Below are 25,546 nucleotides of genomic sequence, written 5' to 3'. Positions count from 1 at the left end.
ACCACACTCAATAGAGTACTACAATATATATTGTACTTAGGCAGCTGATAGTGCAAGCCACAAAGAGAGAGAGGTAGGTGGGGAAAACTCTTGAAACTGAAAGTTTATTGATTGTCAGGAGCTAAGAAACACATAGATGAGGAATAGAGAATTTTTCTGGCTTCTGCTACTGGAGATAAATCACAGGTGTTTATCTGGTTTGTCTTTCTTGAAATTTTTTAAACTTTCATTTGGACCATTTGTATCCTCATGTTGGTGTTGCTCATTTTGATTGCTCTGAGATTAAAGTGAGGTTTTTTTCTCTCTGTCCTTCAAATTAATGTTCATGACAGTTTTTAAAAAGCCCTTTTATTTTTCTTGCCTTACACATCTTTCCTCATCTTCTTATAGCTCCTCCTACCCCCACCTTCTCCTTTCCTTTTCTTCTTAGGCACAGCCTCCAAGTTTTCCTCTCTTACAGCTGCTGCTACAACAGCCTGAATACTCTTGTGTAAAGTCTCAGATGACAAAGCAGGAGGTAGAAGAAAAAAAAAGGGGGAAAAATAAAGGAACAAGAAACTCAGGTGATTTTCAGATCTTGTTGGGGATCTAAGACATACTCACTGTCTTATTGACTTCCTATCTCTTTTCAAAGCTCACCTGGAAACACCTCTTTTGTTTCTTAACTACTTTTTCCTTCTCTTTTGTTTCCCACTGCTTTCTCAGAAGCAAGAAAAACACAGTGAGACATGCTTAACTTGATGACACCTGCTGATACTCTCCATACTCAATGTTCATTTCAGCTTGGGGAGTAGGAGAGAAAGTATGTGCAGAAGAGATGGTGCTGGATGAACTGGTGTCCTGCCTCAGGGAGCCAGGAAGAGGCAGTGGTACCTGATGCAGACGGAGCCATCCAGCAGAAACAACAAACTGGGGGGGCTGCTTCTGCTCACAGACAAATAACTCCTGCAGCTGAGAAGGGAGCTGGGAGAAGATGGGGAGACACATGACAACAGGGCAGAAACAGCCTGGAGAAGCAGAGGCATAGCAAGAAAGGGCGCGTGGTAAATATTTGGTAAGGCTTTCAAGGGGAGATGAGTAGAATAGAATCCACAAGAAAGGTGTCTGCAGCAAATTGAACAGGCTAAAATAAACACCACACACAGTATAAAGGGTCAAGGACAAATATAGAGCAGGCTGTATGTTCCAGGTCACATTTGATTGCACTTATTCATTTGTCTATTGTGGTTTTTGGTTGCCACAAGTGAAAAAAAAAGTAATTGCAGCATTTTCACCTGTGTTTAGCTTTTCCTGGTGTTTTGTTGTTATTTTGTTTTGTTGTTGTTTTAATAAACACACAAGGCTCATCTAAATGAATGGACTGTCCTTGGCTCTAACAGCACAGTGCTGGCTTGTGCTGATCCAATCTGTCTGGACAGACACTCTGTGCACTTCTGTGTTTCTATCCATTGTACTTCACTCCAAACTCATATAGCTAGTTAACCAGTTATTTGCATGAACCTGAAAGCAGCACCTACCTGTGCCTGTCTACTTAAGGGCCTGTCAGCAAAAGAATTATAAAATCCCCTTTTCATGGATGCATAACACAGTCATAAAATGTGTTTTCCTTGTTTCAGAAGTTTCCAACACAGAAACACTTACTTCAAAAAAGGAGCATGATGCGACGCATGATGAAAACGTATTGCTACTTATTTCACACCAGTGTCTGCCTAACGCCTCCAAAACAGAGGTCCTTCCTCTAAAATTACAAGTCATCAATCATACTGAACACAACACTACAATCTCCACAGAACAGCTGTAACACACATGAGACAGACATGAATAAAAGCAGTCAGTTGTCCCAGGTGGGCTCAGAACCCACTCCAATTGAACTTGCCAGCTGGGCCAGGACCTGTCATGGCCTGCATTGAGGGTTCTAGGAGGAGTCAGGTGATGCATAAACTTACTGAGAATCATAGAATGGTTTGAATGAAGTGACTTTCAAAGAACATCTAGTCCAACTTCCCTGCTGTGTGCAGGGACACCTTCCAAGAGACCAGGTTGCTCCAAACTGCTTCTAGCCTGTACCTGAACACTTCCACGGATGGGGCATCCACAACTTCTCTGGGTAACATACTCCTATTTCTCACCAGCCCCATCACAAAGAATTTCATTCTTATGTCTAATCTAAACCTATCCTCTTTCAGTTTAAAATCATTCCTCCTTATCCTGTCACTAGAGGCCCTGGTAAAAAGTCTCTCCATTTTCCCTGTGAGTCCCCATTAAGCACTGAACAGGCCTCCCCACCCCTACAGAGTGCAATTTTTCCTTGGAAATGCTGCTGCCCTGTAAGTGCGCATACATGTATGATCCTTTCCTTTCTGCCCTGAAAATACCATAGGTCTAAGTCTCAGAATTTGTCTGTATAATTACTGGTCCCAGATTTACAATTTTCTCTTGTTCCCTCAAAGGCTTTCAAGAACCCCAAGTCATGCTTCTAAAGATCAGAAGTTGCAATTTGAGATGCATGGAAGTAAATAGTAATAGACAAGCAGACCAACCCTTCCACTCCTACCATTAACAACCCACTGGTTGGGGGATTCATTTATCTGCTTGCTGATTGTATGATCAAACCATTCTCAAATAGTACTTTAACCTAAAACAACTGCAAGATTCAGAAATGTATCTTTAAAAAGAAAAAGGAAAGGAAAAACCCCTTGTTTGTGCTGTTCATAGAGCATCTGGTTTCAGTTTCCTGACACTCAGAGTTGACTCTTCCTAAGAACTGGTAACACTAAACCCTTTGCCTTTGACTGAGGAGCTGGGATAATCATGCTCAAATAAAGGAGCAGCTATTTCCAAACTTCTGGCAGCACAGTGCATCTTTAACCTATTGTTTAAATAGGTGCTGCTAAGGCATCCCTGGGAAAAAAACACACGACAAAATATGCAAACCCACGAGTAGCCATGCAATACTTTCTTAGCAGAGAAGCTGCAGGACAAGCTGGGCACAGGATTTGCTTCACACAAAGTCCTGCCTACGGTGACCCCACTCCCACACCTGACTGTGTTTTGATGTTTGAATAAATGCAAAAGTATGCCTCGCTAAACAGCCAGTGCTCACAAGTGGAAAAGAAGTCTCCACCAAAACTGCTGCTGCAGAGCACAGTGGAATTCTCATTGTAACAAGATGAGTTTCTTCTATGGGTTTGTAGTAGGATGGAGAGGTCACTGCAAGGCTGCTCAGCAGCTGGCAGGAACATTTTTCTTCTCACTGCTAAGCGCAGTTGGATATATGACTAAGGAGAGCCAGTAAGGGCCAGCTACACTATATGAGGGGAATAGAGAGCAGCGTAAATCCTCCTCCTTGCATGACCAGTTTCATCCCACAAGGCTAATTATTCAGGCAGCCTCCAAAGACTTCTGTTGGGCAGCTTTCATCATGCATCTTCTGAGCTCTTAGGCTAACTGTTTCTTTTATAGCACCCAGTGATGTGGTTAAAAGGTCTAAGCCAAGTATATTTTACAATGTTTGCTTTATACATTAGGTACTTCGGTGTATATATATATATATATATATATATGGGGTTTTTTTCAAATTTGAATTTACAGTAGCTGCTTCATGTACTTAGAAATTTTGTACAGTAGATAAGCTCTACATTCAAGCACAGCCTACACTTTCTATCAGAGAATATATATCTAGGAAAGTCTTCAAACACAATCACCATATACAAAGACTTTCAACTGTTTAAAAGCAAACAAGCTGAAAATTTATAGGGGTATATTAAGACATAAAGTTTATTGTGCTGATGTGTAAGGATAATAGGAAATATGCCTCAGAGCATGATGTCATTGAAAACAGAACCTGCATTCCTGCTCAAACAACTGAAGGGCAGTCAGAATTCCAGTATTTAATATATATGTTCTGAAACATTTATTTGGATAGTCTTATTTCCAAGGAACCAGAATGCATAGCTCAGTTGTTCCAGGAGCACTTCCAAATTTATGTATAGTGCATCAGGAAAGAACAAACTATTATTGCAATAGCTGAAAACTGCAAGTTTTAGTTCAGGCTGCATATTTCACAAGAGAAGTCCATCTATAGACTCAAGCAAAAAGGAACAATTTTATGGGCTAGTTTACCCTGTAAAATATTCTGCCTAATCCTTGTAAAAATATACTTCATGCTAATCCTTCTGCCTGAAAGCATTTTTGCAGACAACTTAGAACATTAGGACATTTCTATCACATTTTATTAGCTTTAAGCTGATCTAATTTCTCTGATTTTCATCAGGTTTATTAGGATCTGTCTAGATATCAGATTTTTATAGTTGATCCAGTCTTATATAAAATGACCAAACTGGTATATTTTAATTTCCCAAGTGGACATCTGTCTTCATCTGTGTCTTGTAAAGTACTAAGTACTTTCCTGGCCCTTAATTAATTAGGAACAATGACCTACGCATCAGGTAGTAATAGCATCCAATTAATGGAAATGTATAATGTAAAGTATTATCAGTCACATCACAGCAGAGAGGTATTTGCTCATTTGTGCTGCATGCCCTGGGTATGCTGTACCAGCCGTCTGTAGCCATGACAGAGTGCTAGCACAAGATTAAACTCCCCTCAGCCCAGGCTTTTCAATGTGAATTTCTAAAGACATTCAGAAGCTAACATTCTGTGCAATTATGGCTGCCACCAGAAACATTGGATCTCCAAGCTTTAGCCATGCCTACCATCGAGTTCATGGCTGTAGGACAACCATGGAGGCTCCTGGAACATGCGAGGCTAGAACCTGCTGGGCACAGGAAAGCTTTGAAGTACTGAAAACTCCCCTGCTGAATGCTTTGCCCTTTCAAAACAAAGCTGGAAACCAGTCTGAGAGGACAGAAATTCCTTTTGAATAGTTTTTGCTGCACGTGTACAGAGCCTGTGGAGTCACACCAGAGGAAGCTTCACTTCAAGGCATAAATGACTTGCATATGCTACTGTGCTTTGCAGATGATTTTTTTAACACAATCTACCATCAAGTAACTATGCATCATCTCCCACAGGAAACAAAAGAAGTTGCACATGAGCACCTGAACACAGATTTCTCAATAGTTTTCTGTAGTACTTGAATGATGACATAAAGAAAAGCCAGTAGGAAACTCAAACTCTACTATTCCCCATTTGTTTGATGGGCGAGCATGAACTACAACTGGCAGAGAGATTTAGAAATTAGTTACTAAAGTACTGAAATGTAAGGTTATCTGAGATTATGAGGATAATTCTTTGAGTATCTCTGAAATACATATTGGCTTGCTCTGGGAAGTCAGGTAACAGCAACTCACCAAGGCTTTGTCTCTGGACCAGTTCTGTACCAGCATCCATAAAATACTAGAGTTTATTCATGCTGAGTACACTGCAATTTGATATAGTTAACATAGCTGGCAAGAGATGTCCTATTATTGACTCAAAGAAAGATTGCACAGATAAGGGTTGGTGCCAAAAGATACAACCATGCTGGACAAGGGGCTAGAGCAAGGAGGCTACTGTACCATGAAGCTGAGCTAGAGTCTCCAGGCAGAGAACTGGAGTACTGCGATTTTATTCCTTTGCAAAGGATGTGAGACACATGGGTGAAAAACATTACATAAAATGAGAACTTATCTCATGGCAAGATCCAAAAAACCAAAACAAGAACCCAGAGAGCTCCAGTACATTGCTAAAATCAGCTGCAGCATTACACTTTCCCTAAAGTTTTGGGTAAATATCTCCAGGCAGAAAAATCACAAGCATTTCAGACAGAAATGTGTCTTTCCACTTAGCTTTCAAACTGGAGTGTCTATAAAGGATAACCACTCCCCTTTGGCTGGTCCACACTTACAGCAGCTAGGAGAAGGTCTGAAGTCCACCACCACCTCCAGCTCTCCTACCTTACAGGGAGGAAGATGGAGCCAGGACCCTGCCTCTCGTTCTGGTCTCCATCACCACAAGGGTTTACAACAGTGGCCTCTTGGCTTTAAGTCTAACCATAAAAGGCCATTAAAAAAGGACATGCAAGAGCACTGCTTCCACTCTTTTAGAAAGAACTATGGCTGTGCAGTAGGGAAGCTGCTGTGCAAATTAGAGCACATTTCCCAGCATACGGCCAGCCACCCTACTCATCCTGCTAACTTGATGTTTGAAAGCACCTTCTGTCACCAAAAAATGACAAGAAATTCTTAAACAGTTTCACCCACTGATTTTATGAAAGCACTGAACTACCACCTCTAGAAAAACCCAAAACCCTAACATTCCTTTGCCTCAACATTCATTGATTTGCATTATTTTCCTGTGGTATGATGTGTAGCAGTCTGTAAAAGTACAATTAGATGAGCATGCTTGCTGAAGTTTCAACATTACCTAAACTTATTTGACTCATTTGGTTTTTAAATGAGGTTTTGAAATAAGGCACTTAAATACTTTAAAGCCAATACTTAACCTTTAGATTTGTTTAGACTGAATATAAATATTTATTTAGACATAGTTAAGCTTATGTCAAACAACAGTATTCAGTTAAATTGATATAATCATTCAGTAACATTAAACCAACTTGGGAATTCTGACAAGCCTTTGAAAAGTAAAAGCATTAAAAGTGCTCAAAGATTTGCAGAAAATAATAAAATGAAAACATGGTAAGTGTAAGCAATTTACTCTTTAGCTCTCTAGAGGAACTGTCCCAACCTCTGGGGCATCCCACAGCCTGGTACAACCACCCAGAAGACAGAGATATAGGCAAACTGTCTACAAAGTTGGATGGGGAAAAGAATTGCCTGTGTTGGGTGCATTTGTTACTTCTTTGAAATAATTGACCTCTGATGCTAAAGATAGTAACACTGGTGGGATTCAAATACTCCAGACATTTATGAAGTCCCTCTCACTTTCTGGCAAAGAATTTAATCTGTCCCTACTTGCACTGTACAGTGCCTTCAGCAAGAGATGCAGTGGTTTAATATTAAAGGACTGTAAGTATTCAAACTGAGGAGGTGTAATTCAAAGAGCAAAGGAAGGTCACTGTGCTCAGCCTCACAAGTATGTACAGCATGCTCACTGCCAAAGGAAGAGCTAGGGGAGGGGGACGGATCCTACCTCCACACACAAAAGAAAAAAAATAAACAAGCAAAACAACTACACCACTGATTTCAGAGGCCACCACTCCATCTGAATACACCTGGAAAAAAACACACCAGTCTCCGTTAGGTGACTAAACAAACATCTACCCCCTCAAAAACAGCTGCTCAGCAAGACTGCTGTTTGCTTATTTGACAAGGTTCCTCAACTTGTAATGTCTTTCTCATTTCCTTCCAGTCTAGGGCCACTGACAAAGCAGTTTATCACACTTTGTGCTAGACAGCTGATTTCACTGTACCAGCCATCAGAAACACCAAGGTCTCAATCCAGCATCTGCAGCCTGGTCCCTTTTGCACAGCAAGCACAGTTCACAGAGCTTGAGGAAGTGCACAGGGTATCTTGTGGATGACAAAAAAGTAACATTTCATTAAGGTTTGTATTAGCCTCTAAGCAGAAGTGTGACAGGAAAAAAAACCTCTACTTGAAAGAGCCAACCTCCTTTGTCTAGATGAATCAATGGTCCTTTACCCCCTCCGTCACTGCATCCATATGGGATGGACATAAACCTGTTGAAGATGCATATGGAGAAACTTCATTTCTAGTACAAGTCAGGACTCTCTTATACATTCTGGAGTCCTAGAACAATATTCATATAAAATTCCCACAGTGTTCTAGGGAGCCTGACAGGGATCAGCACATTTATTAAAAATGCTTTATTTCAACTTACTGGAACTGCTATTTGATTTATGAAGTCCTTTGCCAGCTTCAGAGTGATTTGCACAGAATCACTATGATTGGCGCTGAATGAGTTGGGTGACATAATACCTATTTTGTCCTAGCACCACCAACCTTATCCAATGCATCTTTTGACATGTGACCTTGTTCAATTAAATAAACAGAGCAATTTAGATAGGCAGAAGGCAATTATTAGGGTTAGATGCTGGCTGGCTAACTGAAGCAGGAGTACCATTTGTTAAAAAAAGGTTTATATTGTTTAGCAAATTTAATGACTGGAAGCTTTCAAGAGCTTTGGACTGTACTACATCCAGCTATGAAACAACCAAATGTATGGTGCTCCCCTCATACCACAGCAGGTGACATTTGTGAGGTTTTGGGCAAGACTGCTTCTTTCAGAAAGATGCCGGGAAAGAAATAGCTTTCTAACCTGCTCCTTTCTATGCCTAATTGTCTATATCTTAGCTGGACCCTATTTATTTAACAACAAATAGGTAAGTAAGGAATCAGGACTGTGCTACTTTCACAACTTTTTTTCATCCTGGGGAATTGTCAAATATCATTTTTTATGGAAGGATTTCAGTTTTTCACTATCCCTAAGTTATTTGTCAGGGCTTCTAGTTTTTTAATGGAAGATGGAGTAAGAAGAAAGAAGACAGTGAATAACAGCATGATAACTTAGAAATAAGTCACTCCTTAATTGGTCCATGATGATTACTAGAAAAACTATATTCCTGCATGGTAAAGCCTTGATGACAGAGCCCAGTGAACAGCAGAGAGAAGAAAAAGGTCTTGACTCTTCTGTGCAATGCTGGATACTTACAGACATTTCTTTTTGTGTATTTAACTAACCTTTTTTCTGTATAAACACAAGATCTATCACATGGTCATTTCCTACTGAGGTTCTCAAGTGAGCCTGTGCCAGGCCTTCCCTATCCCAGCCACCCAAAGGACTTCACTGCAAAAAATCCCTGACCTCTTCCAGAGAGAACAGGATGCAGCAAGAATGAATGAAATGTTTGTAAGGCCCTCATCCTATCTGAGCACCCTTTCAAATCCCAGCCACCAGTTGGCCCTACACTGAGTTTTTTGTTCCTGGCATGTCTGAAAGGGTCTGAGTATTAGTTTAGCCTACTCTGGTAAGTCATTCTTCAAAAGCCTTTTAAAGCCTGCCTAATTGCTTTGAAACTTTTATATTAAACCTTCCAGTGCTAAAAATCTCTTCTAATGCTTTTTATTTTGGACAGGATGCCAGCTTTATGAAACCATTGAATGGTCTGGGTTGCAAGGAACCTTCAAAGACCACCTAGTCCATCCCTCCTGCCATGGAGGCAGGAGTAGACATGGGTAGAGACATCATCCAATAGACCATGCTGCTCAAAGCCTCACTCAACATGGTCTAGGACACTTCCAGGGATGGAGCACCCACAGCTTCTCTGGGCAATCTGTTCCAGTCTCACCACTCTCAGAAAAAGATTTCTTTTTCATATATCCAATCTAAACCTACCTTCTTTCAATTTAAAACTGTTTCCCCTACTGTTTTACCACTACAGGCTGTGGTAAAATGTCTTTCTCTGCCTTTCATATGACCCTTCTTTATATACTGGAAGGCTGCTGTGAGATGGCCCTGAAGCCTTCTCTCCTTCAGGCTGAACAGTTCCAACTTTATCAGCCTGTCTTTTCAGCAGAGGTGTTCTAGTCCTCTGACCATTTCTGTGGCCCTCCTCTGAACCTGTTCTAATGGGTCCATGTCTTTCTGTACTGGAGACCCCAGAGCTGGACACAGAACTCCAGGTAAGCTGCATTTTGAATGCTGTTTCCTTGTTTGCAACTGCCTCCCTGACCCAGAGCACAGATGCTCCATCTGTCTTTCCCACCCCTGGCCATTCAAAAAACCACCCACTGACCTTATGCTTTCAGTCTCCCAGTTGCCTCCAAGGGTTTAACTCTCCCTGCCTCCTCTAATGACCTTCTTCCTTGTACACTGAACACAAATATGTAAGATTTTTCATCTTTGTACCCTATACTGTGGAAAAAAAAAGTCAAAGCAAAGCTGGAAGCTCCTGCAGCCCTGGTTTCAGCTGGGTGCTGGCCTTCGCTCTGTCCCTGGGCTATGCACCTTCAGAAAAGCACTATATTTATTTTGTGATAAGACCCAAGGACCCAAGTGGGATCCAGAACACAGACAGACGCAGCCCAAGGTCGACATGCAGGCAAATCCAACTTGCTCATGACTGACAGGCAAATGCCACACCCCTTGTCCCTTTTGAAACACCCCTCAGCACAAGCCTTCTCCCCCCCCCCAACCCCCAACTTCATTTATGTGCTATTTAATAACACCCCAGTATAAATGAACAGCTACCACAAGAAAACATCCAGTTCTGACTCATGAAATGATTTTGGTAAAATTCTTTTTCCCCTACTAAGAATGATCTGGACTAATTATAGAGAAGCTAGCTTTCCATTCAATGGAGTGGCCTTTCCATGTCCATTGGCACACCTCAACGTGAATGGTATTTAAGCCATGTAGGCACCATTAAGATTTGAGATTCCATGCAATTAAACATTGATACAAGACAAAAATTACCCTTTTAGCAGATTACTAACAGCACATTGGCTTCTGTTGTCCACATGGGATCTTGAAAATTGACTGCCTGCATGGAGCTCAACATTTTATACTATTGCAGAAACGGAGCAGAATTAGGAAACAATTTTTGATAAGTATGAAACTGTGGCACCATGAAAGCCCCATGTGTAAGACCAATCTAAGGAGAAAGAAATTAAAAAAACTACCAGCTTTCATTTTTCCTTTCTTTTTTTTCTTGTTTGCACAGCTGGAAATTAATTCCCTGCTGTTTCATATTTCCTATACTGATTAAAAGTGTTGTCTACTGCATCATTCTCTTCAAGGCCTGGATTTTCTAGGTGAAAGCATCATTAGAAACAACAGGGCTGAGGTAGTGAAATAGGGCTGAATTGAAGAATTCTTATACAATATGAGCAGTAAAATGTATTTTTCCCAATAAAATTTTATGCATGGCAGAAATTGCTTTTCCACATCAAAGTCAACGAGTTAGTGCAAGAACCTCAAGGATAAGACATTTACATTTTTAGGAACAAACAGACTTGCAACAGGCAATACTGGGTATTAATCTTGGTTAGCACCAAAAAATGGTTTTCTGGGAAAGGTTCTGAAGATCTTTTTGACCTCCTTTCTCTGCCCTCAGGAACTGGCAGAATCAAGTATTGCACATGTCGAGGGAGCTATACATAGCACGGGAAAGGAATCAGAAGCTTCTCTGAGCTAAACCTCTCACTTTCTCATGTACGAGAAAGTTTAAAGTATCAATAGTCTCACCATTATTCTAAGCATTGTGTTTTAGACATGAAAGGAGCCCGCTGGTTTTCTACTAGCTTTTTTTCTGCCTAGTAGAGGTAAGCAGTAAATAACTGTGCCATTAGCTTGTGCAAAACTGTAAGCAATCTAATTTTAGTGAGAATGGCAAAGGAAGATAAGTACACTGGATTCAATTAATGCTGATGCTAGAAGTTGTGGTAGGAAGTCAGCATTTATTAAAACTTTGTTCATACTGAGATTTCATGAGCTCCCAGTTGTTTTATCCTGTTTACATTAAATATTCTGGCAGAGTGGTGACCCACATAATCTCCACATTTTCCTCTTAGAGTTACAGTTAAAAATAGGGCTCAGGTACAAGATTTTTTTACTTCTATCATCCCTGTAAACTGCAGTTCGTGTTCAGGGGTTGCTTAGAAACACATGATCCCCAGTAAGTACTTTTTTTTAATATTAAGTTTTAAAAAGTCTTATCTTGATGAAATCTTGGGAATGTGATTCTTCCAAAATGCACAAATATGCTTTTCAGTCCTGTTTTAAAAATATTAAATTTAAATAGACATTCAGGAAATTAAAATAAGCCTTGAACTTTCTCTTTAGTCAGTCTTAAAGACTGCTGGACTCTGTCAGCATTTTCAGGAATGTTTCAATACCTCTCTACTCTCTATAAGTGGATTAAAATATATGGAATCACTTAAAATATTACTTATTCTTTCAGAGTTTATTTAATTAATTTTCCTTAGAAAGAAACTGGCCAAATTAATGTTAAGAGTTACATGTTGAAAATAGCCATTCTTAGCCCTATAATGACAAAAAATTAAAGTAGCACTCCTAAGGTTTATTTTTCATACCAGAGTGTCATTCTCATAGCTTCTGACTATGTATACTCTTAGTTTCCTCTTTTGTTTCCCTCCAAATTCCCCAAAAATCTGGATTTCACAGAAGTTGAACTACTTTCACCTTGTCAGCACTCAGCAGCTCTGCTCTTTTTCTCAAACTCAAGCCTGTCTGGGGAGCACAGACTAAACATTATTATACTTATCTCCAGTAGAAACGCAATCCAGATTTCAAGTGCTTGAACACAGCAGTGGGGATCTCTGCACTTAGATGCCAGAGCCACCTACATTAAAAAGAAACACACGCCCTTGTCTGGTGGGAGTGGAGCATGGGAGCATGTGGATAATGCTGTGGTGTTTGCACTGCAGTTCTGTCATGGGAACATTTGTTTTAGGAATCGGGAAATCTCAATTCAGGCTGTTAAATGCATCTGCACCCATCTCTGATGCTTTGCTACCACATGTCTTTGCCTGAAGTGGAGCTTTTTGATTTAGAGCTGTAAAAGAAACACTTCTACATTTATAGGAGCAGATTGAAGGAAACCTGACTTCTAGGGCACTGAGTTGCTTGAGTGATCTGGGCTCCTGGCACAGGACCACCTTGTGCATTTTTCCCAGTGATGAATGCAAAATGTGTAACCCATTTTCGGAGTGGTTATCTGAGCTCCCCTCAGTTTAACATGGGTATTGACTTCTATGCAGCCACAAATGGGGCCTGGAAAAAACCCTAGAAAGGAAGGTTTTAAGTACATTTTTCTCCTAAATATTCTTTGCCAACCGTTTTGGGTATCCCTGCTCTGCATCCTGCTCGCTCATGAATCTTTGCTCTCATGGGCTTAGTACTCCGCATGCAATAACTTGAAAGGTAGGCACCTTATTCAAGGCTGCTGATCACACCTGATTTGGTCACTGAGCATTACAAGCCACATCCTTCTGGTGGTCTAGTCTTATGGCAGCTGGGCTGACATGTACTCCAAAAAAAAAAGTAAACCCAACAAAGAAAACCTCCAGGCACTGGGATATGGCACACTTCTTACTCCAGTAATACAAAACATAACTCCAATGTCACACTTACACTGTCAGAATACAACCTACAGCCTCTAATTCTTGTCTTGGAAGGCAGTACACTTCTATCCAGTTATTTCCTGCTGCTGGAGAGAAGCCATTCTTTCCTAACCACTGCCATGAAATACTAATCTATAAAATAATTCTTCCTTGAATGTTTGTTTTTTCCTGAAAGAGGATTTGGGAACAGCAGAGATATGAGCTCTCTCCTCTTTCAAACTCTGCATTATAATATTTATGACATGTTTATCAAAACAACCATCTTTAAGCTTTTATCAGGATAACAACTTTGCCTTTGCAATGGCTCCCACATTAGTCCTGACTGAAAATGTGGAGAGCTAAGACCTCAGAGCCTAATATGAGAATTAAGTGGAATAAAAAGAGAGGGTTTTACAGTCTGCTAAGGGAAGTCTCAGCAGTAGGCTATGAAAATGCTGGATGTTAGTGCTGTACATCAGCAAACAATGTCCAGAGTTCCTCAATTTACATAAGAAACATTTTTAATAGGCACTGTACAATCAGCTCTCAGACACTGACTCCTTCCCTCTCACTCCTGAGTAAGACTGCAAGTCCACAGATCATCAGAGCTCTCACAGGGATACAGCAGCAAATCCTGGCGCCTGCAGTGTGCATTCTCAGAGTGTTACCATGGTGATCTCCAGTACGCTTATCCCCTGAGAGCTCAGCTCAAAATTCAGAGGGAACCAAAGCAGGACAAAGAAATGACACCCAAGCAAAAGCAACAGGGAAATTATGTGTAATTAGCACATGAACATACTTTCATAGGGAAGGTTTCAGAAAAAGAGTTATTAGAACTGAGCAGTCTTTAGGAAAGAAGTCCAGTCTTCATAGCCCCAACTCTAAACCAATAACTATGGAACAAACCCAAGAATTCCTAACCCAGTCTCTGCGTATGGATCACTATTTGGCACAGGGTAAATCCTCAACCTTGGTACTACGTAAAAATTAATATTCTTACAGTCAGGACAGAGGAAAAGGAATAACTAAGCAGATAAAAAGAGACAGATGACTTTAATAATGTAGCACTGTAGACCAGCAACAGATCACTACATAACCAGAATGCGACATTTACTTTTTAGAACATTTTATTTCCCTATTTTATGGAAAGAGTTAATACAACAGTTCCTAAGTATTGGAGCAATTTATTTTTTTGCCAATTACTTTACATCATCTGTTGGTCCTTATGGCAAGTTCTACTTGCACTTTCAACAAAAGGAAATTACATTTGTGCAAACATGAAAGCAACACTCATGTCAAGTGATGTATGAGCTTGATCTATAGCTGTTGTATGGTCTTTCACTCCTACCTTACAAAAGTCCTATGTTATAGTGGCCATACACATAAACCATCAAGAAGAGATACCAAAATTAAAAATCTGGGCCATGTCAGATATGTCACAGTCCAGAAAAGATACTAAATGAGAATCAATACGATTTGCCATTAAGGTAGCATGTTTCAGTCAGAGCTTATTATCAGATTTCACCTGACCCTTTTGTGCCTAAATGAGTTTGGAGATTAGTTAATCCAACATAGTTTGATGCTCAGCCACTTGTGTATGGCAGTTTCTTCTCCCAAAATTATATTCTTTTTGTTCTTATCTGGGTTTCTTACTACTGTTACAATGGATGTTGTTCATCCTCTCCACACCATCATCTATTAGATCATGGAATACTTAATCACATTGTGAAAAGCTGCCTCCTCCTGAATAAGCACAGAGCTTTTCAGTCAGATCTGCTTTAGTTTCCACAAAAGCTTTCTGGGCTGGTACAGCACTAAGCACTTCAGAGCTTTGCTCCATCCCCTCTCACAAAATCCAGTGTGCAGTCTGTTGCTTATGACTGTGGGCAGCACTTGACCTGCTGCCTTTGTACTAATGCCTAATGTTCATCACTGTGGAAGGGGGACATGGTGACAGGATGTTCATGGAGTTTTGGTTTCTTCAGCATACTCAGGTTCTCACAATCCTGTTGACAGTGGACCTAGAAAGGGTTGTGCAGCATAAACTACCCAAGTATCCATTTGTATGATGCACAATTGTTTACTCAATATACGTGTCTGTCCTCACTTGTATCCCTTGGGTCCCTTGGTTAGTTTTTCTTTCCTATCCCCTCACTGAGTGAATTCTCTGCGCTTTCCCAGGCTATAACCTCCCTGGTTTTCAAACAACTACAGGTCCAACAACTGTTGACTGGAGAAAGGGCTGAGGGAAAGGCCCAGCTACAACCTTTGGTATTTATCAGTTTATCTTTGGCTCCTCTTCCAAAGGGTGCTGAAACTTGTCTTGAGCAGCTTCCCTGTATTTTAAGCTTTCTTGATCCCCTTTAACAGTGGATCAAGCATTCATTTCCAGCATACATTAGTATTTCTGCTCAATTGCAGGGAAAGAACTTGAACTTTAACAAGATCCCTACAAAATCGCTGATTGCAGTAGACATAATACTATGGCTCTTACCTTGATCCCTTCAGGGAAGAGGTTTTATTTACCACAAATAAAGATGAAGACTGACAAACAGACTCCAAATTAAAGCAAAAGCTGGAAAATCTCTGATTATTTGTGGAACCAGCTTTTAACAGCTTAACATACTCTTTATTTAGATATTATACTGCATATTTTACTCATAATGAAAGCAAACTTCTTGTTAACAAAATCAAGATCACTCACTGACAGACAAGAATTTAAATAAAATTTGCTCTTATGAGATCAATTTGTACTAATTTCCATCTCTTAGGTGCTTATGCCTTTTCCAGGGCTGGTGAATGGAATTCCAACCACTCCAGAAAACATAGTTGTATGCTATAATGTGCATCCGCTTAGGGAATTTACTTAAAAAGCTCTACTTTACTTACTGTAACAGCATGCACTCTACCACCCACTATTTGCAGGACAATATTTTACAAGGATACTGAAAATCTTTAAAGCATGGGGACAAATTAGGCATACAGGGGCTGTCAAATATTTACCTTGCCCAAGAATTTTAGATGTATTAGATTAATGCCAAAGATGATAAATGCAGTTCAACCTCAGTAAAGGAGTTGGCAGAGCAAGACAAGAAGTAGCACTGCAGAGATGCTTGCCTCAAAATCATGTGTTGCAAAACATTGGATGTGCCCTCTCCTTCCCCCCTTCTTGCCTTTCCTCTCCCCTGCTAGTCAGCAATCGAAGTCACAAGGCAGGCTCCTGTCAGCTGCTTAACAGATGCATAAGGAAGATCATACCATGCTGAACACCTCATTTGGGAAACCTTCTTTTTTCTCTACTGTCCCACAAGGTCAGAGTTTCAGTTTATCTAGTGAATATGAAAGTAAGCAGCTTGCCCCTCTCGCCACAGCTTGTCCTGCCATTTATTCCAAAGAAAAATCTTGGGTCAATGTTAAACTTTGCCTAACATCTGAGCAGAACAGTTGATATCTAGTTCATCACTGAAGAGAATCTATGTCACCTGTAAACACAGTAAATCCCTTGCTCTGAAAGGTAAATCTCTGCTTTGGGCTAGTAGTGCCATGCAAAAGACGGTGAGAAGACACTCATGGAGCTGTTCTAGCAGGAACTACCCATTTTTCAACTTCTGGTGAGTTTAGTTTTCAGCTCTTGCTTAGGCTTGAGTTTTGGTTGCAGCCATACTTACAGCACTGACAGCAGTACCAGGGTGGACTGGTACCTAAGAAAGTGGGTGTGTGTATAAACACATCCTGACACAATTTAAGTAAAAAACCTTTAGTAGGTTTACCGCAGTTGGAGAAAAAAATGCTCCCTGTCACCTTGTCAAAGACAACAGACAGGCTTGCTGGGAGAAGATGTTATCTCTGCTCATTCTTCTTTCATGAGAATAAACAGCTACTTTTGTATAAGATTACTATTTTCAGGGTACCTCACTTATTTACAATAATGTTAGTACATTCAATTTTGCTCAAGTTGTACAAAATATATATATTTGTAACATTTTCTTTTATATATTTTTTTTTTTGTTTCCATTCCCCACGTACATAATTTCCTTGTTTTTTTCCTTCTGGTCCTATATATACTTCAAAGACATATTTTCAAAGAACAATTTCTCTCAGCATAGCTTGTCCCTGAGCTGTAAAAGTTTTGCTCACATATACCTCCCTTAGGAGAGATAACTTCTTTGCATAATGCTCCTTTAGGCAAAATCTGTAATCATGCAAACAGGTAGAACATTCCCATGTGGGGCAGCTCAAGAAGGAAGCATACACATCCTGCAAAGCAAACTCAGGGTAGCACCACAAATATTTACAACCCAGATAAAATCTATATCCTGCAGATTGGACCACTATAAACAAATGCTATCCAATATATCTTTCAAGGCAATCGACCAAAGAATTCACATATGGATGGATGGCCCGATTCACGCAAGGGTGTGAAAAGCCTAGCAATGCAATGAATCTGCTCAGTTGACCACATTGCTCTCCTAGAACCATCCCAGACTTAGAACAGGATCCTTTTGGCTTTGCAACCAAGAAGAGCTCTCTACAGTCATTCAATTTCTGGATTTTTCTGATGATGCACTGGCAACCAATGCCGCTGCAGAACAGGGACCAAACTTTCCCAGAGTCTTCTGTAAAGAATAATATAGCTCATGTTTTCTAAAGATGTTGGCTGTAAAAAGTGCAGGAGGACTTGAGGAATCTGCTCCACCACCTGTGAAATCAGCTGTACTCTGTTTCTGTGTTTCTACTCGTTACAATGGAAAAGGTATTGTGACCCATTTTTCTTCTCTAAGTACCCTGAAGAGCCAAATGGCCAATAGCCTATGCCTTTTGGGTGTAAACTGATGCAGAGGATGCCAAGGCCAAAACTGTGACCTGGCAACCTCAAGGATAAAAACAACAAAAAAGGAAAGATAAAAAGAAAAAAATAAAAAAAGAAAGAAAAGAAAAATCCCCCAAACCTCAAGCACTAAAACCCACGCTTCTTAAAAACCATGGGACATCCATTCAACGTCTGGAAATTTCCAGACGCATTTTAAAGGAAACACTGTCTGTGTACAAACAAGAGTTGCAGTGTTTCGCAAAGTTCTAAGTTCCCAGGAAATGTAATTTGATACGATTCAGTTAACTAGTAACAAATTAAAGTCATGCAATTTTAAACAAAACCAGCAAAGATAAACAAGACTTTTGTTTACAAAGTCATTGGCTTACTGACTGACAATGGGAAATTTCCTACCTAAATGTAGATATTTTTACATCTTGACATTATTTCATGACATTGTGCTTGATCAAATTGAGTGCTGCAGTAACAGTACACCAGAATATTATCTAGCTGTCCAAAGGAATGGCTGTTTTTAAACACAATGTTTTTGCACTACATTAGTTGAATCAAATATGGTTGAGGCTTGCCTTGAATTTAGCCCTAAAAATTATTAGGCAAGCAAGTATTTAATTGTTACTTTTATCCTTCTTAAATCCCTTAATTAAATGTAACATTAAATGTAAGATTAATTGAAGTGAAGATTATTATGAAGATTCAGGTAATATGTTTAAATGCAATAAAGGAGGGAGAAAAACAAAACAAACTAGACTTATAAATAAATTTCACATAAATTAAAAATTTAGCATTAAAAAGTAACATCCTGAATGCATGGGGCACTTTTTCATGTTTGCTAGCACAAAAGTAGAAACAAAGGTTAAAAGCAGTGGAGATGGTGTATTCTATATAAAACAGTGCATTAATCAAATCATTTTCATTTAGCAAAGTGACAGACCAGTTTACCTAAAACAACTGCTTAAACATCTTTGCTATGACAAAGTGAGAGGATGCACTGCAGGAATGGAGCAGAAGTTCTGTACGATGAGGAGACCAGTAACACACCTGCAGCTAGGCTGCCCTGGCACCAAACCCAGGGGGAGCAGCAGCATGAAGATTTCAAATGCATTTTTGCAGAAGCCCTGGTCTGAAGGCTGGGTGGAGGGGTGAAAGCCAGGTGGAAGAGTGAAAAGCCCTGTGTATGGAGCTGAGAGCTGCAGGGGCTGCTGCTCCAGCCTGCGAGACATAATGCAGCTGAGGTGAAGGAGTGGCACTATCCTACCTCCCCCAAGTAGTTCCCCTCAAAGCCCTCCTCCCTGGGTTCTATAGGCTCAGAGTGTGTCTCAAAAATTAATTAGACATTAAATGAATGGGGCCTCCTAAAATCTGTTTGTTTATTAGTAACTGCACAGTTGCTACAGGCATAGCATTCAGAGGCTTCCCCCGTACAGACAAGCAAACAGCAGCAAGATCATCAGCAAGAAGCGTAGCAGGACAGTGCCCTTACCTGTGCCTGTTCACACTGGTATTGTTCACACTGGTATTGATAACTCGCCTGAAATTAAGAAGTGAGGTGAGGAAGCTGATTTCACCTACTCAACGTCAGCAGTCCCATAAAAGGGCTTACTTTATCCAGGAATCAAAAGTTTTTGGAGACAAAGCCAATGCAGCATCTGAGAATGACACTAAAAATGATACTCAAGCTGCACAATCAGTGCTAAAGTCAATGCTGAAAACTGATGTGCAACAGTTCCCTCAAAGTCTGTAATGCATTTCCTTCTCTAAGCAGGGACAGTTCTCAATTTTTGTTGCCAGACACAACAAGAAACTCGATGCCAATATTTTCACTTTGAGAGTATAAATAATAACACAAATGGACAACCCAACCTACTTATTCTGTAAAATGCTATGGGCTGACACACTGTTTTGAGAGTGTTACATGTTACCTCCCATTCCCATCGCACATTAGGAGAAGGAAGAAACGTGTTACAGTGTGGATGATAACCACACAGTTGTATTCACCAGCCTTTACAGTAAGAAAAGGACAACAGTTTAGGCTGGTACCTTGAACAGAAATTTTTCAATTAATATCCTCTTTGCATCCCCCCAAAACTTCAGATTTTGCTTTAATATGACAAAGAACTGATGTGAAGCCCTATTTTATTTCACCCAGCTTTTCTACTTGGTTTTTCCAGACTTGGGTAAACTGCTTTGTGCCTTCTCTTGATCTCCCCAGGATGCAGCAGCCCTTGCCAAAAATAATTTTCCTTCACAATTCCCTTGCAGAGGTTTGCACTGTTTTAATGCTGTAGCATCACATATCCTTTTAATCCCTGCCTACACATTATAACATTTCAAACACATGATTATTTATAAGCAAAATGCCACCAGGGCTTTGGTGAGGTAAAGTGGTTTAGTGGGGACTGAAACTGGGAAAGGGGGAGAGGGGAGGGTGAGTCATCATTTTGTGGTTTTAATCCTTCACTCCTCCTCTATCAGGCTTTGTTACTAGCAGTAGCATTTACTCACTTTGAGCAGGTCCAAGACAGCAAACAAGTCCTCTGAATTTGAAAGCCAAACAATTCCAACTCCTAATTCAGCCATGCACGCCTGCTCCAGACTGTTCAATGCCTTGAGACCCCTTTCTGTAGCCTAGCCTTTTCCCTCCTTTAAGTGCCAACTCATCGACAGCCTTTGGCTAGGGTTTTGTGCATTCCCACCTGCTCCTGCAAGAGGGAGAACAGACTGGGATGGAGTGACGCCATCCTTAAGTTTTGTGCTGTATTCAGGACTGGGCATTGCCACACCGAATGGAGCAAACAGGTTACAAAAACTGTTTCCACAGACAAAGCAAGGCACTTGACAATCACCACCACTCCAACTAAAACACCATTTGGAAACAAGTTGCATTGCACACTGAAGGAGAGACAGCACTTGTTCAAAATCTCCTCTCCCTTTCAGTCATTGCTCAATAGAGCAGCAAAAAATTTGTCCTCCAACCCAATTATACCACTCTGCTGATGCTATAACAAAAGGAGAGAGAGACATGACAGAAATAACAAGATAACCTGCATCTCTAATGGAAGCAACAGCAGGAGGTAGGAGAATTAATTTCTATCACACACCATTTTTCTTTCCACTTCAAGCACCCTCTCCCTCTCTAAAAACTCCTTCTGTACACAACTCCCTGCAAAAAAAAAAAAAAAAAAAAAAATCTCTTAAGACTGGTCCTCTCAAGACTATCTATACCTCATACTTTTTCCAGCTCTACTGAGAAACAACTCTGCCTCAAGGTATGAGAGCTGGGCAGTGCAAGGGCCTGAGCCCACCCTGGGAATTGACAGTATGCAGGTTCCAGCTCTAGGCTTTTTAGGGCTGCTTAAGTTTGGAAAAAGTCTTTTAAGTATTGATGCCTCAGGTTCTGCTGCCATACATACCCATGTTTCTGCACCAAAATACTTGCACTCAGTTTCAAAAGAGTGAGTACTCTGGAGTACTAAGTATAATTTAGGACAACTAAGAATATGAAGAACCTTTGAGAATTAGACTACTTATTTCAGTAAATTAACTAGGTAGCAACTGTGAAAATGCTGATGTTAGACAGTATTTAGCTGCCTGGGCTATAAATGGATATAATTTTTACTTACCTGACAGGCGTGTCATGAGAATTAGCTAATATTGACACTTTGATCTTTAAAATGCTTTGCCAAGTATTAATTAAGGAAGGACCATTTTGCATTTAAAATACCAAGTATTTTGAAGCTGAATTTGTCTCCATCCCTCTCCTAAAATGGTAAAAAAATCTACTGTTTGTTTTTCTACATATTCCCCAGGAGATCATTTCAGAGAAACATGAGAAAGGAAGACTCATGCAGGTCTGTGTTTCAAGGAGGATGAATGGATACCTCTAAATAAATAGCTGTGTTTTGTTACAAGAATCTTCTCTCCTGTGGGTCTTGTAGCCAAACCTGTAGACTTAGTCAAGTGTTACTGCATTAGGGAGAAAGGTCACTCATAACCGCCAATAAACCACATTTTTATAGCTAACCCACAAGTTTTTTTAGAAGGCAAGTCTCAAAGTGAAGTATGAGAAGTACATAGCATGTTTCATATATTCCAGTACTGCAACTACTGGTAAAGTGTGGCCTCATTTCTCTGTAGAGGAAAAGGTGCCAACACATGGACAAAACTCTATTACAGTTCATCTGCAGCTAGTGATATGAAATATGTACGAAGCTGTGCAATGCTTTTGTTAGATGGGTGGCCCTGTGGGCTTCTGCCAGAGAAAAATGGAGAGCCAAGGCTTGCCTGTGGAGCCAGCTCTCTCCTAGTGACTCTGTGCTCAATAAGGGCAGGAGAAAGGCAGGACTTTCACCATGGGCACTCTTATTGCAAAGATCTAGCAGCAAAGGCAAGACATTTGGCCTTTACATAACCCAGTGAATATAAACCCAGATTAGAGGGAAATAAAAGATTGTGTTTGATAGCATGTGAGAAAACAACAACATAAATAAGTCTCCAAATAAGCTGCTCTACACACCCTGGAGAAATCATTATGCAGGGCTTTCCTGTGGTTGTTACTGCTTCTGGTTGCAGCCTGACCTGATGTCACAGGCTACTCATGCTGGTAGTGCAGAGCTGCCATCTCTCCTGGAGCTGAAGTATTCTCCTTAAAGTTAGCCAGGCAACACAGGAAAGACAGAGATGCAGGGAAAGAAAAAAAGATAGGATATAGGTACTGGAAGAAATGCCAGAAATCACATGCATGAAGACAGATGCAATCCGTGTGTAGTGCCCTTGAGTGCCCTTTACGGTCTCAGTGTGACAGCGGCAGAAATTCTGCGGGACCGTTTTGCAATGTCATGTTCTTGCCCACTGCCCAAGGCACACAGAAGATACGGAACAATTTTTACCTGTTTTGGCAACTTAAGTCGTATGGATCTAAAGATGTGTCTTAGAGGTGATTCTGGGGACTTAAGCCTGATTGACTGTCATATCTAGAATTAAAGTTCCTTATGTGACTCCTTCATAGTCTCTATAGTGGAAGACTTTTTCCCCTGTTTCCCTGCCTCATTTCATGCACAGCATAGACCTTACTTAATGAACTAGTAACTCCTAAATATTTCTTTTTCTCCTTATTATCAAGTGTGCCTCTATGCTTTATTTACCACGTTGTCCAAATGTTGCTGAGAAATATTTACAGCATCCACAATACGGGAGCTAAGCTCTTAATTATCTTAAACGATAATTAATTTTACAATAGCCAGCTGGATCCTGAAACAAAGGTGGATATTTTTGAGATGGACACTGGTTTTGAGAAAATATTTTATAATTCTAGGAGTCTAAAAAATATCTCCATAGACCTTCCAGGAAGAACCTGCCTACCAGCCAGCAGAGCTTAGTGACAGCACATGGCATGACGTGGTCCTCACCCTTCAAAATGGTGTTTGAATCAGGCTATTTATGATGCCAGTGCACACATTTTACATAAGAAATACTGCTGAGAACAGTGAAAAAACACTCAGTGCTACACTAAGAACTAGTTCCTGTGATCACAAATTACAAAATGTGCAGTGAAAACCTAATTTTGGTATCTAATCAGGGCCGAGTGCTCTTCCCCTCGTCCTGTTCACTCTCCTGCCTGAGCTCTACTTGATGATGCCTGCTCCTGATTCCCCAAGGTACACACTCCCCTTCCTCCACCTTGCAGTCACTGCCTCAAGATTATTTTGATGTATCATCAGCCTAATTCAACACAATTGGCTGTTCATCATCTCTACCAGTCCATTTTATGTTTTTCCTAGCCTTTCCTTATTTTTTAAGAGGAACAAACCCCTCACTCTCTCATATTCTTTTCACCTCTTTATCAGGCAGAGAAACACAGCAAGCCAACATTTCACTGGATTTATCCAGCATCCCAGCCTGATCTTTCATCTCTTTGAAAAGTCAGTCCAGAATTTCATTGGATGAAAATGAGGAAGAGCAAGTTCATTCCACTTTCTGGCTTTATGAGTAACCAAAGCCAAAATCCTACCAGTTATCCTGCTGAACCATTACAACGTATTCAAGCTCAAGTTTCACATTTAATTTTCAATTTTGACTAAACCAGAAACTTTTAATAAATATTTCTAGATGTGCTACACATCAAAATGGATGATTGTAAGAGGAGGTGCTGGATTTCACAGCTTCAGGGCTCTACCTCCAGTTTGTGAGTGACTGCAGGTAAAACCACTCCTCCTCTTGGCTCTCATTAGGTCCTCTGATTCCGCCTTTCAATTCTGCTGTCTTTGTATATGAGAATATCTCCATAGCCACTTTTGAGATACAAAACTAAAAGTGCATGTGAAAAGGTATTATTTTCTTCTCTCCACAAAAGCTTGTTAATTTGGTACTACTGCAAAAATCCCAGCCAATGTGGGGCCAATTAATCTTTGAAAATTATTGATGTTTAGAAGAATAAATCTCTAATTTTAATGTCAGATACCTGCAAGAACCAGATCAAAAAGAAGGTTTACATTTAGGAGCTCAGACTACATTTGCATATCAGAAAAATAACATATACTGGAGATCTTATTTATTTTTACATGAAGGACAAAATGTTATCATCCATCTCTGCAGCAGGATGTGTTTATTCCTCTGTCAGTTTAAGGATCAGCTAATAATCACATTGCCAATATTATACTACTCAGCTTCCTGAAATACAGCTCTACTTCATGTCTTTTAATTGTTTCCACATACATACATGAAATGACATTTTAACTGGGAAGATATCTCTTGTAGTTCAACCAACACTCAAATGGTACTCTCATGCTCAATAGGCCCTTAAAAACTACAAAGAAGAAACCAACAATATTCTGCTTATTTCACAAAAAATGGGAGCTAAAGATAGCTCTTCCCAAGTTTCCCAGAAGTATCAGTTGAAGATTGAGTGGTGAGAAAAATGTGAAAGCAACTGACAAAAATTTTACATGTACAAAGTCGTCACATGCATGGGATAGTTCAAGAAGTGTCAGTGGCCTGAACAGGGTCATCTGGAATGTACTTTTAAGGATCTTGAAGCAACTAAAGTGACTGGTCACAGTAATTACTTCAAACTTCATTGTTTTGCTCAATACACATCAGAAGGTTTTAAGCACTTGATTTTATACCTTATAAGCCTACATACGTTTCAAGCTTGGCCAGATACCAGTAATGGAAAGAATCAATGCACAGCCTAATCTGTAAATCTTTAACTTAGGGCACAATGTTGTCAAATCTGAGGATCTTCATTTCAAGCAACCCTATATCAGTAGGCAACTCTATATAAACCAGACAGCTCTTTGCAATGCTATATGCAGTTCTTGCAGTTTTCAGTACTACTGGTCAGCCAGTAATTATTGAAGACAAGTTTATAAAACCTGAAAGGCTAGAATTACAACTGTCCCAGCTTGTTAGACATTTAAGACATAATCACTGTTCTGTTTAACATCTAAGTCATTAATTCTGTACTTTATTCAGCATTTGGAAAGGCTTAGTTGACCGCTTCCAAGCTCATCAGTCAGGCTCTGGGAAAAGGAAGGTGAGATCGTGGGAAAAATGTAATGTGAAAAAACACTGGAACAAATCTATGGTAGCTAAAAGTTCCTGACTATCACTGCCCTGCACATCAGAGCCACTCAAAACCTCCTGGGGAATGACTTGCAGAGACACAGCTTTGCT

General features: G+C 40.1%; 1 protein-coding gene across 5 annotated transcripts in view; it reads right to left on the bottom strand.

Moving 5' to 3' along the window:
- Positions 1 to 25,546, bottom strand: part of PLXNB2 (plexin B2) — a 263,743-nt gene that overhangs the window by 90,222 nt on the left and 147,975 nt on the right. The gene's annotated exons all lie outside the window — the stretch shown is intronic.

Source organism: Corvus moneduloides, chromosome 4 (genome assembly GCF_009650955.1).
Source record: "Corvus moneduloides isolate bCorMon1 chromosome 4, bCorMon1.pri, whole genome shotgun sequence".
Taxonomy (NCBI): Eukaryota; Metazoa; Chordata; class Aves; order Passeriformes; family Corvidae; genus Corvus; species Corvus moneduloides.
This window is presented reverse-complemented; position numbering and strand designations above follow the sequence as displayed.